The sequence below is a fragment of the Cyrtonyx montezumae genome, unplaced genomic scaffold (genome assembly GCF_038088225.1).
Source record: "Cyrtonyx montezumae isolate F1298 unplaced genomic scaffold, pur_monq_1.0 scaffold_10, whole genome shotgun sequence".
Classification (NCBI taxonomy): domain Eukaryota; kingdom Metazoa; phylum Chordata; class Aves; order Galliformes; family Odontophoridae; genus Cyrtonyx; species Cyrtonyx montezumae.
The window spans coordinates 41,413,410-41,427,421 of NW_027071826.1; positions in this window are offsets into that span (position 1 = coordinate 41,413,410).

Below are 14,012 nucleotides of genomic sequence, written 5' to 3' on the forward strand. Positions count from 1 at the left end.
TTACAATGAACAATTTTTAGTCTTCCTTTAGTCTCAATTTTTAGTTTCCTTTTATTGACTATCAGAAGCAAAGCTCCAGGCTTTCTAAAGAGTTAAATGGCATGGCAAAGCAAATACTCTAAGGAGTTTCAGGAGTTTGTTCACATTAATGGGTGCTCTCAGCTACCACAGGGGTTTTCTAATGGTGCTGGAAAGTGTCAGACTGCTTAAAAGGCAAACGTCTGTTGTATTATCCTATGTGCATTTATGAAGGAATGCAAAACAACTCAAAATTCTTCTGCATGGGAAGGCTCAACCTAGCCATGAATGCACACTATCAGGATTAGGAAGGAATCTTTGTGGAGAAGCACTGAACAATGAGCATCTCTTTAAACCTACGAACTTTAAAAAAATAAATAAATAAATAAAACACAGAATTTAATGGGACTACTCTCTTCATCTAGTTACGATTTTCCTGGAAAATGCAATAAGGGGAAGAATATAAATATAGGTGAATGATGGCATCGTTGTTAGCTGGCTCAATGAAATAGTGACTGCAGCCAGACCTGGATCTCATTGATGCCAACCAGGATCAATCAAACAAAACCTCCTGAAATCAGAGGATCTGAATGATGAGGAGAAGCTAAATTATGTGAGATATACCATATCTACAGCAAGAAAAATTGAAGCAAGGATCTATGTCCTTCTGGAGGATCTGATTAAAGTAAAACCAAAAAAGGTCCTCCTGATATTGACTTGTGTTATAGGGAAAGGCATGAATAGAGTTTGAAGCAAAAGGGACTTGCACTGATGCATGGTTTTCACACTTTAGATTCCCTCAAACTGGGTGCTCTTCTCTGTATCAGGGAAACATGCAGGGTGCTCATGAATGTAAAGCACAAATATCATATATGGTGACAGCTCATATAAAAGTTAAATCTATTAATTTTATTTTTTTAAATAGTAATATATACTTGATTTGTTGTTGTTGTTGTTGTTTTTTATAATTTTTTGCCTTACTTTCCACTTTGCTAGATCTAACCATTTCGTATTCCTGAGTAAGTTCTCCAGGATGCCTATACATGAGGATTTGGACCTGATAATCCTTATGTGTCGCTTCCAGGTTGGGATATTCTATGATTCTATGATACATGTGTGTACGTATATATCCCATAGTAGGGCCAACTTCCATTTACAGGAGGGAAAGAAAGGAAAAGAGGGACCCAAGAGGTCTATGCATTTGTCCTAAAGCAAGACCAGTTTATGTCACTCCTGACAACTGTTTCCCTAACCTGTTTATTTTTAAGAAACTCGCATCAACACAGATGATGAAAGATCTTCTCATCTGTATGAGATTTAAGCAGGAAAAGCATTTTGACAAACTGTTCACTTGCTCTGTCAGCTACAGACTGGCAGCTCCCTCCAGAGCCAAGCAAACAGGTGCCTCCTCCCAGGCTCACAAGTGGTCCCATCCCTGCCATCCTCAGCATTCCCTGAGAGGTGTCAAAGCCAGGGGATAAACCACACATCCTCACGCCTGGCACTGGGCTCTGCACAACGCTGGGCACGCTCCCACGCCTGCATCCTGCTCAATGGCAGCTCTGTGGCTCCGGACTACGGCTGTCAGCTTGGCACTCCTCGTGGGGACCGCACTCATTCATACAAAGGAAGTGCCAGTTGCTGGAGGTGGAAGGAAAGTATTTTTCTGTTTAGATTTTACTTCTTAGGACAGATTGCTTCGCACAGAAAATTAATGTGCAGCATGAGTAAGATGATTCTTTGTGCCAGATGAAAAAAAAAATCTATGTGAGAGTAAGAAGATACGGTTTAATATGCATAGCTCTTCTCCTCTCCTTTGTGAAGATTTTTGAGACTCACTGAGAAAAAGCCCTAAGCAGAGCCTGCATTTTAATCATTCTTATCTGGATTTTTCCAAATACATGTTTTCAAATAACAGGTGTTCCCAATGCATGCCATTATTCTGAATGATTTGCCTTTTCAAAGAATGCATCACTGAAAAGCATCCTCTCTGCTCAGACTTTATTTTGCTCAAACCATTTTTCAACTAGCCATCCCCCTAGAAAATAAGGGTAAGGCAGAACTATACTCCTAATGGGTAGTATTTTCTTATTAATAAGGGTTTTTGTCACATAATCAACATTTTCACCAACTCCTGCTATAAATATTTATTAAAATCTTCTAATTTGAAACTATTTCCAAGACAAATTCTGCATTTTGTTATTAAATTAATGTTACATATTTAATTGCTCTGAAGGTCATCAAGAATGCGTAATGTCTTTTAAATTATAAAGCAACAGATTTCATCTCTACTTTTCCAGCTCCAATTATAAATTAAGCAGTCTGTTTCATAAAGTATAATTTAATTCTTAAAATTTTAATATATCCTGTGAAACTGCTTGCCATAAAGCAGACAATACAATAATAATTACATAATATCCACTCTTATCAGTTCGAAACATTTCTCAAAATATCTGTAATTTTTTTTTAAATAGGATATGTTACTTACTGTATTTTCCACACATTCAAAAGTCACTATATCTACCAAGGAAAATGACAAAGATTTGCGAGTGTCTTCGTGGTTAACAAGTTCCCAGTTCATTGTTAAATGAAGAAAGAAATAAGGAACAGGAAAGAAAAACAATAAAGAAATTTAGGACCAGCATTTACCTCTCGGTCATGTGCCTGCTGCAGTTATCGGAGTGAAAAAGGCACCTTGCTCCAGTTTACATACGTGAAATCTCCTGAACAAGCATTCCACATCACAGTGAAAATGAACCACCACTTACAAAGAGCCAATTCAAGGTACTCATAGTGTTAGAGGACAAAATCTGACATTCAATGTCAATTCCTGCTTGAAATATCTTGTGATAACATGCACATATCAAGATCATTCAACACTTCACCGAGTCAACACCTGCCCCACTGGTTTTCTACTGGAAAGTCCCCAGTAAACAGGCTCTTCCTACCACAGTCAGTTCATTATGTCCTTTTCCACGATCAAGAAAAACAAGGACAGAAATAAGATATTTACTACATATTTCTTCCCTTACGAGTAACTTCAGCACTGATAAAACTGAGAGTTTGTAAAACAAATTCAGCACCATCCTCAAGGCTTCAGAGTCACAAGTAAGATTTAAAATAATAATAAAAATCCGACTTAAAAATGATCACCTAAAGAGACCTGTGTTTTAAAGATTTAATGAGGTCCTCCCTGTTGGGGAGCTGTCAATGCATTATCTCCTTCATGAATGGATGTACACTGCAATGCTCAGTAGCAGATATTTTATTTCTCTTCAGTTCATTTAATTTTCTGTCCAGGAGCATAAACAGCACACGATCTAGAAGTAATAAAATAGTTTGTGTATATGCCATGGTATTTAAACAAACTAAAATATTAATGATATCTGAAACAACTGCCTCCTGATGAGCAAGTATAAAAATACAAAAATGTTTAGTCATTCACAGGATGAAAGCCTCACATAAATATTTTGAATTTGTATTACAAACTTTCAAATAGTTTATTATCAATCACTTATATCCATTTTCTTCTTCATTTTCAAGAGACCCCACACAACTTCCTCTGTCTTCACACTTAGTTGTACAATTTTATTGCATGGGATGATCCTCTGGACTTGTAGAGAAATGAATCACTGAATGCAATTGCATAGAATGGATCCAGACTTAAACCATCCTTTTCTCAGTTCTCCTTCTGTGGATTTTTTTCACTGAATTCATGGTATTGCAGCAATCCATTAGAGTATTTGTTCCTGCTCCTGAGGGGGACTGGACTAGATGATCTTTCAAGGTTCCTCCCAGTCCCTGAGATTCTGTGATACTGTGTAATTTAACTATTTTTATTATTTTTGACTAAACTATTTCAACTGAACTGCCAGCTTTTCTAAACCAGAAAGTCTCGTAAAACACGTTTCAGCTCTAATGAAATATTTGACAGGAGCTGTCTTTCAGATTCATGAAATTTAAGATCAGAAGAAAGCAGAAAGACAGATAAAGCTTTTGTAAGTACACAGTCAAATCATTCATACGTAAAACCACAATTCTAAGTCTCTTGACTGGTGCCAGGGACACCTCTCCTTGTTTTATTCCCAAGTCTCTCATGACTTAAAAACCTCTCCTCACTGAGCACAAAACAAAACCAGGACCTTAAGAAACGACACAGATTAGAAAACCCAGTTCCCTCTCACCTTTAACTATGTGTCTTCAGCACATTGTACACTTACAGAGAGGGCTGCTAAATGCAGCATTTTCACATTTCACTCTAAGGTTGCTCATCCCATGCTCTGTCAAAAAGAAATCAGGTCAAAACCTGGCTGTGATTTACAATTAAATTGGGGTTTCCTAGTCATCATTCATTTTGACAGCTCAACACTAACAGAAGCAAAAAACGACGCAACTCCAATTTCTATGCAAGGTCCAGTGCATCACAAACTTAGCCATTAAACATACAAGTTTCTAAAACCTACCACATGCAGAATGTGCTTTGACAAACTACAGATTGTGAGAGGGTCTTGAAGATAGTACCACTTTGAAATGCTGAAAAATTAAAAATTACTGAAAAATCTCTATCCTTTACAAGTGATGGAAGGAAAATAATTTGTATATTTGAACTGGTCTGACACAGCTCCAAATCTTACATTTCTGCTTAACAGAATCAAAGTACATTATTTGAAAGGTATAATTAAAATATTTCTTATATATCTCTACTTGGAAATTCTAAAGACGTGATCAAAAATATGGCTGCGTTCAAATAGGTCCATATTAAACACATTCTGAACTTTAAGAAAAACTTTCTATGATTGTTTAAAGCCCTGTGAGCAATAGAGAATTATCAGACCTTCCATCATCACAATCAAAAAATGGCGTGGGACTGCATGGCTTGAGCTTTACGCTTTGCCTTTCTCTCCTAAAACGCCTGCTTTCGCAAATCACATTTTCATAGCTACAAAATACTGCACTCACAATAAACACTCAATGATCTGAATGATCTTGGAAGTTTCTATATTCCTGTCCAAACTTTAACATCAGATGCTTTGTGGCCAGACACAAGTCGGGCATTCAGTAAACTGTATTATGTTTTGTACAAATTTTTCAGTCTCGTAACAGGTTATCCTGCTTACTTTTAAAGTCTCTTTGCACATATAAAGAAGCAGAGCTAGGGCAAAAAAAAAGAAAGAAAAGAGACCATTTGAAAAAATTACACTGCTAGATTACAAGAGTTGAAAGCTGGTATGTAACTTTGCTCCGGGTGATCAAACTGCTAATCAGGAATGCTGTCGGGAACAGAATGGAATTCCAAATAAATTAGCCATGTCCAAGAAGCCAATACAACACAGGATTAAGGCTCACAAAGAAAACAAATTTATTCAGCCTACTTTATCGGAATTCTTAATAACGTATACTAGTTTTTCTCATCGCACTCTGAGTTCTTCCAGTGGAACAGTGTGAAGAAGGAAAAATGAGTCACACTTCATAAATCATCTCCTAGTTCTACAGACACCTAAAAATGCTCTATAGAGAACGACACACAATACTATTATATATTAATTCATTTGCACGTAGGAGTTACAGTAGAAATGGACATTTTTGTTTCTTCAAATTTATTTCCAAAGCACTTGATCAAAGAAAAGATACTGCACAATTCCATGCAAACATAAAAAGCTGAAGAAAAAGCTTAGAACAGCATTGATTTCCACACCAAAATTATCTTTTTGTAGCGTATAAATCACTGAATTAAATAACCAACTAGTAAAATAAATGCCCCTTCGAACGACCATGTCATGCCTCACATTTATTACTAAGTATGAAAGAACATTTCTAATGTTCACATATACTGCGACTGAGGCACTGTCTGCAACTCCAGTGCATATTCTATTTTTGCCTCTGACAGCATCCCAGGAAAACTTTTCAGAACAGTTTACGCCAAAATCACAGGAACATTAACACACGTGCTTAATTTTTTGCATTTTCTCAAAGTAGGATTTTAATCTTTATCAGGCTGTTTTTTCCACATCTATGAAACAGACATGATCGTACAGTCAACAAAGTTGGAGCTAGTCATTCTGAAGTATTTTTATTTTTAAAGAAATATTCAAAGGGACACAAAGTACTTTTTGTGAAGTATGCAGAGTACTTCAAGATGAACTCAGACATCTATAGAAAAGTTGCCCTGTAAGGGAAACATTATATAGTATACTCATCCACTGAAAAATAAGTGATTGGATATAGCAGTGGTAGCATTTGTGCAACTTTGCCACATGACCTTGAGAATCCATGTGTGAGCACGCATGCATTTTTCCAATAAAACTACCAATCAATCCATAAGCTGAGAGCAGGCATTAAGGATTCACATGTCCAGTGATTCCCAGGTAAGGCATTGCTTTCGAGATGACCAAACAGCACCAGCAACTTGGTATACATGGTGTAAGGCACTTTCTAAAGACTTTTTCACCCAGATAATGGAGTCTCCCCATAAGACATCTTTTGTGCCCCTTCCCCAGAATAAATTGTCATCTACTCACAGAATCATCAAGTTTGGAAAAGACCACTAAGTCCATCTTGTCTGACTATCACCCTATCCAGTATCTTATTCAAAAGCAAAAGCAAATACTTCTACCAACCATGACTTAAGATTTTGTGTCAGGTCCATTTTTCCTCCCAGTAGAAGATACTTACACAGTCTAGGAAAGAAAGGTGTATATCCCTAAATTATCATCTCTGGAAGCGCTTTGCCGGAGACTGAGGGTCAATCTATGCAAGTTTCTGGTTCATTGTTGAGACCCGAGACTGGAAAGGATCTGTTTACAGCCCAGACTCTCTGTCAGAGGCAAGTAAATATCCATTTGTTCTGAGTGAAATATTTTAGGGGAAATACAAACTATATTCTCAGAAAATAAACCAAAATAGCATCAAGTACAACCAAAGCTTTTCATGAAGCCCAAGGAAAAGTGTAGGTCGTAATTTACAGAAGAGCCTCTTCAAATAGGAAACAGACTTTTATTATTAACCACCAAAAGAAATGTTTTGATTCAGAGGACAGCAGAAAAGACATTTTCCCAGCTTAAATAATTTCCTGGTTTTGGTACAAATTCACAAATAGCTGCAAACATTTTGAGACCACAATTACAGCAAATGAACCAGTGGTCTAAAAAATGTTCCCCTGTTCTACCTTGGTCTGGCAAACAGCGCCATACATACTCTGTATTAATGAACTATTCATGTGCTCTAGCTAAGCACACGTGCGGGTGCTTGCAGACTTGGGGTGGATTTCTACACTTCCAGAATACAGACACTGAATTTCTGAGTGAAGAAAGGAGGATGATAGCTGGCAATGAGCAGCATCGCTCTGCTTGCCCTCTCATGGCTGGTCGTAGGCCAACGAGACGTACTCCAAGTTAACACATTAACTATCTGGCTTTATAAAATTATATCATAAATTATGCTTTGATCAGCTAGTGCATTCCTCTTCTACCCTGCAAACACTATGCTTGAATTACATGAGATATTTTTCTTTTAAAACATGCAGAATAAAGCAAGTAGGTGAAAGGTAACTGTATCACTTTACAGACACAAGCTACCCTCTGATTACAACTAATTAAGATATTCAGCAGCCTTAAAACAATACCGTTTTTTAATCAATGAACCCAGACGGCATTCACAGCTTTTTGCGATGACAAATGCCCTTTGAAAGAGTTAATAGGCAAAGGTTTGTACTGGCAATGAATAGGGCTACCTTTAATTGATCCAAGAGCCTTAGAGAGCCGTCTTATAGTGATGTATTTGGGTTGCAAATAGGCCAAAATAAGCATAAAGAAAATCTGTAAGACCATGAAACCTTTCATTTTTCATCGTGAGGAGGGAAGGGGGGGGGGGGGGGGGAAGCACTGGGGAAAATGAGAGAGCTATGATGGGGTTATCTTTGTGCTTCAGCACTTAAAATAGATAAAACAAGAGAAATTTTGAGGAAAGGGACAGGAAGTGATCAGGCCATAATTCTGAGAATAAATGTCAGGGTGCATGAAAACATACAAAACAAGGATTCTTTAGAAAAAAAATAAAATTAAAAAAAAAAAAAAGAGGAGATGACCTAATACTATAAAGAATCATTGATTAAAGAAATACCCTGAGGGAGGAAGATATTCCATCAGCTTTAACAAACACTGCATGGCCCTGCGTTCTCTCCAAACATCTTAAGCGAAGGGAGAAAATGCCTGGAGAAGAGGCAGTCACATGGATCCATTTATAATCTTCCCCCTCCTCCTTTGTTCATCTTTTACATGTTTTTAAGATGTACAGGAAATGCACACAAGTGGCAGCTAACAAAATTAAGCAAGATGGGTTAATAGCAAACATTCTCCCTTGACTTGCCAAAGGAGAAACAAAAATTCATTTTTATAGGCAAGATAAAGTCCACTTAGTCATTTTTTTTCTTTATGGATCTGATTATACATTAATGTTACCTAATAATTATGAAGAGACTTGTCTATCCATATTTAAACCAGCCTCTCATTATAAACCCAATTTTGGCAGAAGCCCTTCCTAATTTTGCAAAAGCTAAACCAATTTTCCTGAACTTCCACAGGTGCAAACTTTATGCCAAGGTAGAGTATTTCTGGAAAGTCTGAGGCAAATCAGACAAGGAAATTCCTAGACTAAAAGACATTTTTTAAAATGGAATTACAGAGTAAGCATATTATCAGCAAATTGGGGAAAAAAAAATCAAAAAGAATGTGGCCAAGGCCTGAAATTTTCTTAAGTCAAATACTGGAGGAGCTAGAAAAGTGTTGACATTGCTCCTTAAAAACAGAAAAACCAAGCAATAAAATATCCTGCTCTACCATATACACTCAAATGCAGATTCACATTAGGAAAGGAAAGGCAAGTCTTTTTTCAATTTGGACCAGGGAATGGATAAGCTGCTCTCAGACTCTGCTCTACAGCCACGAACAAACCCTCTTCCAGCAACAGCCAAACAGAAATACATATCAAATCTGCAGCCGCATCCCTTCAGCAGAACCTCACTTTGGGGCAGTAACATCACTAGACGCGCAGGAGAACAGCTACACGTGGACAGTGCCAGCAAGCTAAGGAATGGATGTTCTTGAGGAGCACTTCAAAATCAACTACTTTTTGTGCAGAGGACACAGGATGGATTTTCTTTCCCCAGGCATAGTGAAGAGCCACTGTTTCATAATATAAAGACATCACATCACAAATATAGCTATGTCCAGTAGCTTACTATCAGATCAGAAAAAGATGATAATGTAAAAGGGGACTAAACTTGCCGTTACATTTTTAGATGGTAGAGGTCGGGGAACTTAACCCATATTTCCTCCAGTGTTTGTAGTCATCAAAACTGCAAGCAAAGAGTATCCATCAAGACTCACAGAGTAGACAAGACTTACAAGTCCAGAAGAAACATGAGTGGCTGACTGCGTTTAATGACTCACTTGTGTACAGAGCCATGCAAGCCCAACTATGAACTCAGCTACACCATCAGCCTTGCAGCAACGTCTGCGACCTTGGAGACAGCTAAGATCACCAAAGGATGGAAGGTAGCAGCCTGGGACGTGGAGGAAGGAACTGAGCATCATGAGCAAACTAAATCAGAGAAAGGGGAAAGGTTATCTAAGATGTTTGCCTAGGGTTTGTCAAGATGCTGTGCTCTCCATCTGCTGTCCCACCAAACTGTCTCTGATCACAAGAGCATTTTCAATAGTGAAGCTTCCCCCCAGCAAGCAGCTCAACATGCAGTACTATTCAGTGTCATACTTCAACTGCTTTCCTTATAGACAGCCTACAGAAAAAAAGGCCAATATTCAGAAGCTGTTTATGAACATTCACTTTCACTGAAGAATACACTAAGAAAGTAAAGTGTTTCTGAGACAAATACCAGCAAGTTTGGAGACACTCTTCTCAATTAAGTCTAGAATGTGTTTATAGGTCTAGTTACGTAGCAGCAGAACATCCCAAATTTTGAGCTTTGTGACTAAGCTGTGCCACACGTTACTTGCATTTTACTGAACATCCCTGCTTAATAATGTCTAATTGCAATGCTCCTCTACGTGTCTAATTGACTGTAATTGTCATAAAAATTAAATCTGCATGGAATTATTATTTTAAAATAATCCTATATAAATGAACTTATTCTTGATCAAACAAGACCACCTTCCACTATACTGAAGCATCTATTTTACAGCTGCCTTATAAAATTAACAGCAACAACAAATTTTCAAGGCCAATACAAGTTTTACTGCTAAAGAAGCATTTCTATATTTGGCTAATCTTAAGCCCTGCAAGCACCCACCCACCTGGAAGGGCTGAAACAGAAGGGATTAAAAGTGAGGGAAGCTGAAGCAGGAAGAGAAATGGATTTTCCAGTGGTGGAAACAGACTTAGGTTAAGAAACAAGATTAAAAACCAGTAGTTCTGACCCTCAGACCAGCATTGGCACAAATATTTCCCAGGCTCCTGACAAACACGAATAACCCTCACCGTCCTGAATAATTTGTTTTTGAAAGTAATCTTGATCATGGTCTACTTGAAAGCTAGCTGAATCTCTTTGCAAAGCATGTTGTTTAACTGAGCTTTAATTACACTCTGTCATCTTAGATCCCGGGCCCAAGCACAGAAGAGGGGAAACAAAACCCACAACGTTTTGCCACAGGAGGCAGGAGGAGCTGTCATGCTGTAGCAGAAGTAGTAACAGGCACAGAGCTGTGCTTTCAGCTCAGTGAGTATAAATCCTCAGCTACCCCACACTGGCACGAATCTCGTGCTAAAAGCGGCGCGGTCTCCCCTTCACTCAGCTGGGATACCAAGAAAGTAAACTTTGATCCTTTTTCTAAAAACCTGCTTCACAATTCAACATCTTTGATGTAAATCTTTTATAAGACCGAGATGGCATCAACTGAGGGACAGGATGGAAGGAAATGTGTTTCCACCCATGGGAGAACCATTAAGAGGAAAGTTAATAGCCCTGGGCATGCAATCAAATTAAAGCTCGTGCCAGTTTCCCCAGGGCTTCTCTTGCCACCATCAGCTCCCCCAGGCTGGGCACTCACCCTGCTATTCCTACCAAAGGCAGCTCTTAAATGGAAACACAACAGGCTGCTGGAAAGATAATCATGTAATTAACTTACAAGGATACAATAGGAAATAAGCAGAGGAAGGGAGCCCTTGGGTATCTTTGCATTTGGAGAGAGATAAATTTGTACATGCTGCTTAGATGATGAGGAAGGAGCAAGAATTCGACCTTCCCCACATGTGGATTGCAGCACCGAGCCTAAAGGAGGCCGGAGTTAGCATTCAGAGCACATGGCGCAGCAGAGTATGGGAAAGGGATCGAGCAGCCCAAAGAGCTGGCGCCACGAACTGACGAGCAGAGCGCAAGTGATAAAGATTTACTGCGAGAGAGGAGGAAACAGTCCGCTGGCCCGATTAGAGCTGTGAATACCGAGTTGTTCAGGGAGGATTTTGCAGCTGACTGATCACAGGCTGTCGGAGCAGGCCTCGGACAACAGCTGCAAGGCTTGCTGGGCTGCAGAAACAAAGGGCGCCTAGCACGGTGCAAAGAAAGAGTTGACAGGTTGTTGTTAGCAGTGGCAAATGTGTGAGGTATGTCACTGTGTGCGAGACGGGGTGGGGTGGGTTGGTGGGGAAGGAAGAGAGCGCAGAGCAGAGGCAGCAATCGGAATAGAGGGGGCACAGCAGAGGGAGTGAGGACGCCGGCTTGGCCAAAGCGCTCTCCTAAAAGCGGGCCGGTATTTGTGGGGAGGACAATCACAAGGTCTGTTTACTGCTGCCAAGATGAATTAGCCCATCGTCTCATTTATAGGACGAAGCTGGCGGCACAGACTATAAGGTGCACGGCATTAAAGGGACTAATTAGACAATTCCGGTAAATCTGAATTAAGACCCTTTCTTTCTTTGAGAGCTGGAAAGCGTTTCTTAGGACTCTGCTCAGATGACAGAGGTTTTGTTGAGCTTTTCCATTCTCTTCTCTCTCACAAGAGTCCACTGTAAATTCTGCTTGGAGCTCCGCAAACAGTTGTTAGGAAGCTGCTGGCATTTACATCACATTTAAAAATGTCCAAAGCAAAATCCCGGATTCTGCAGGAATCCAGCTCCCAGCCCAAGGACAAACCCTGCAGCTGGTCCCTCCTGTTGCAAAGGCGGAACCAGAAGCTGCCTGCAAACATACCTGAGCCGCGGGCCCGCAGCTGAGCTCTCGCTCGCACATAAAACAACACAGATTTTTCCAAAGCTGGCTTTGGAAAACACCCACCTCCCCCCTCCAACACAGCGTCTGCAGCCAAATGCTTTTCCCAAGCAACTGTGCTTGCTAGAGCCATGGTTCACTAAGCTCGTGAGTGCTGGGTAGGAATGTATCAATGAAACTGCAGATGATCAAAGGCAGAAGCTGCAGAAGAGAACTCACTTTCAGCTTGGTGTTTGGCAAGTTTAGGACTTGGTTCTTGAGATCTGGCACTGTTTTGCTCTGGTTGTGACAAAAACAAAATGTTACAAACACCTCTGAAGCAATGGTGCATGCTGTTTGCACACAACCACTATATTACAGCGGTCACTATTAAAATGTTTTACAAGTCGTTAACGTTACCATGGTGTTCACAAGATACTAAGAGGAGGGGATACCATGAAAGTCACAGAAACGCTAAGCACTGTGAGCTGCAAATATCAGACATCTCATAGTAGTGACCATTGCTTTATAAAATACAGACTTTTTGCCTTACTACATAGGTATCTATCACCATCCAACAAATAAGGCACACTAAGAAATTGCAGTGCCCCTTACAGTATCTGATCAATTGTACAAACAAACCCTACTTTGATTTTTCTCTTCTAAATGGTCTCTGGGTCCCAGTTAGCTCCAGTCCCAATGGGCAGCACTTGATACGCTATAAAGGGAATTCAGAACAAGAGGCATTTCAAGGCTTCCAGCACACAGCTCCATTCTCCCCAAATATCAAAAATACCAGTGTGCAGAATACTCCATCTAGGGGCAGAAATGTGACCCAAAATTTTCTGAGACTCCACTTTGACATGTGTTAACCTCATTCTACCAGGACTGAGCTCATGAGAAATAATCAGACATTTCACAGAGCTTCCAAATAGTTCTTCCTCAGTACGAGCCCATCGATTTCTACTTTCTCTTATTTTAAATACAAGGCTTCCAGCTTGAGTTTCCGCTGAGTAGTGATGAAGAACACAGGCACTGCTTTCATACATCTACGAGCAACCGGATTATACTTTAAACTACAAATATTATCTTAGGAACAATTTATAACTCATTGTATCTACAAGCTTAATTTTTTTAGCTGAATAAGGGTGGCCAGAGAGCTCAACTGCAAAGAACAACGAAATGCCTGAAGGACTATTTAGGTAACTGCATTTTTGGATATAACTGGGCTTCTGGTGAAGTCAAAGCAAAGTCTGAACTTCATTTCAGGGGAGCAGAAACAGCTCTGTGGCACAGGCGCACCTTTAACAAGAAATTCTGTAGCTGGATAATTTGATATCATTAATTTTTGACATTAGTACATAGGATTTGCTCAGCAAAGGCATTTGAGAATAATGTATACAACAGTAGATAAAGAAGCAACATTCACAGGCTTGGAAGAAAATAAAAAAATACTGTAATGTCCATTAGCAGCTTTTTTCCCCTCTTCAGCAAAAAAAAATAAATTTACAGCAAGTACATCAAGCCCTTCCCTCTAATGATATGTTTTCTTTACACGAATTGCTTTCAGCTGACGAGCCCGTGCTAATTTTCCTTAGTAAGCAATGGGTTACAGCTTGTCCATAACGTTACAGCTTTCCCCTGCGCTGTGCCTTGCTCTTTGTCTCTCTGCAGAGCGGCTGTTTGCGAGGCTGGGGGAATACTTCTCAAAGTGTTCACGTTGCTTCCTATGCTCACTCTTCTAAACACCTACGCCTGGTCACCTTTACTCTCCCTGTGCAGGCCCTCAGCTGCATGC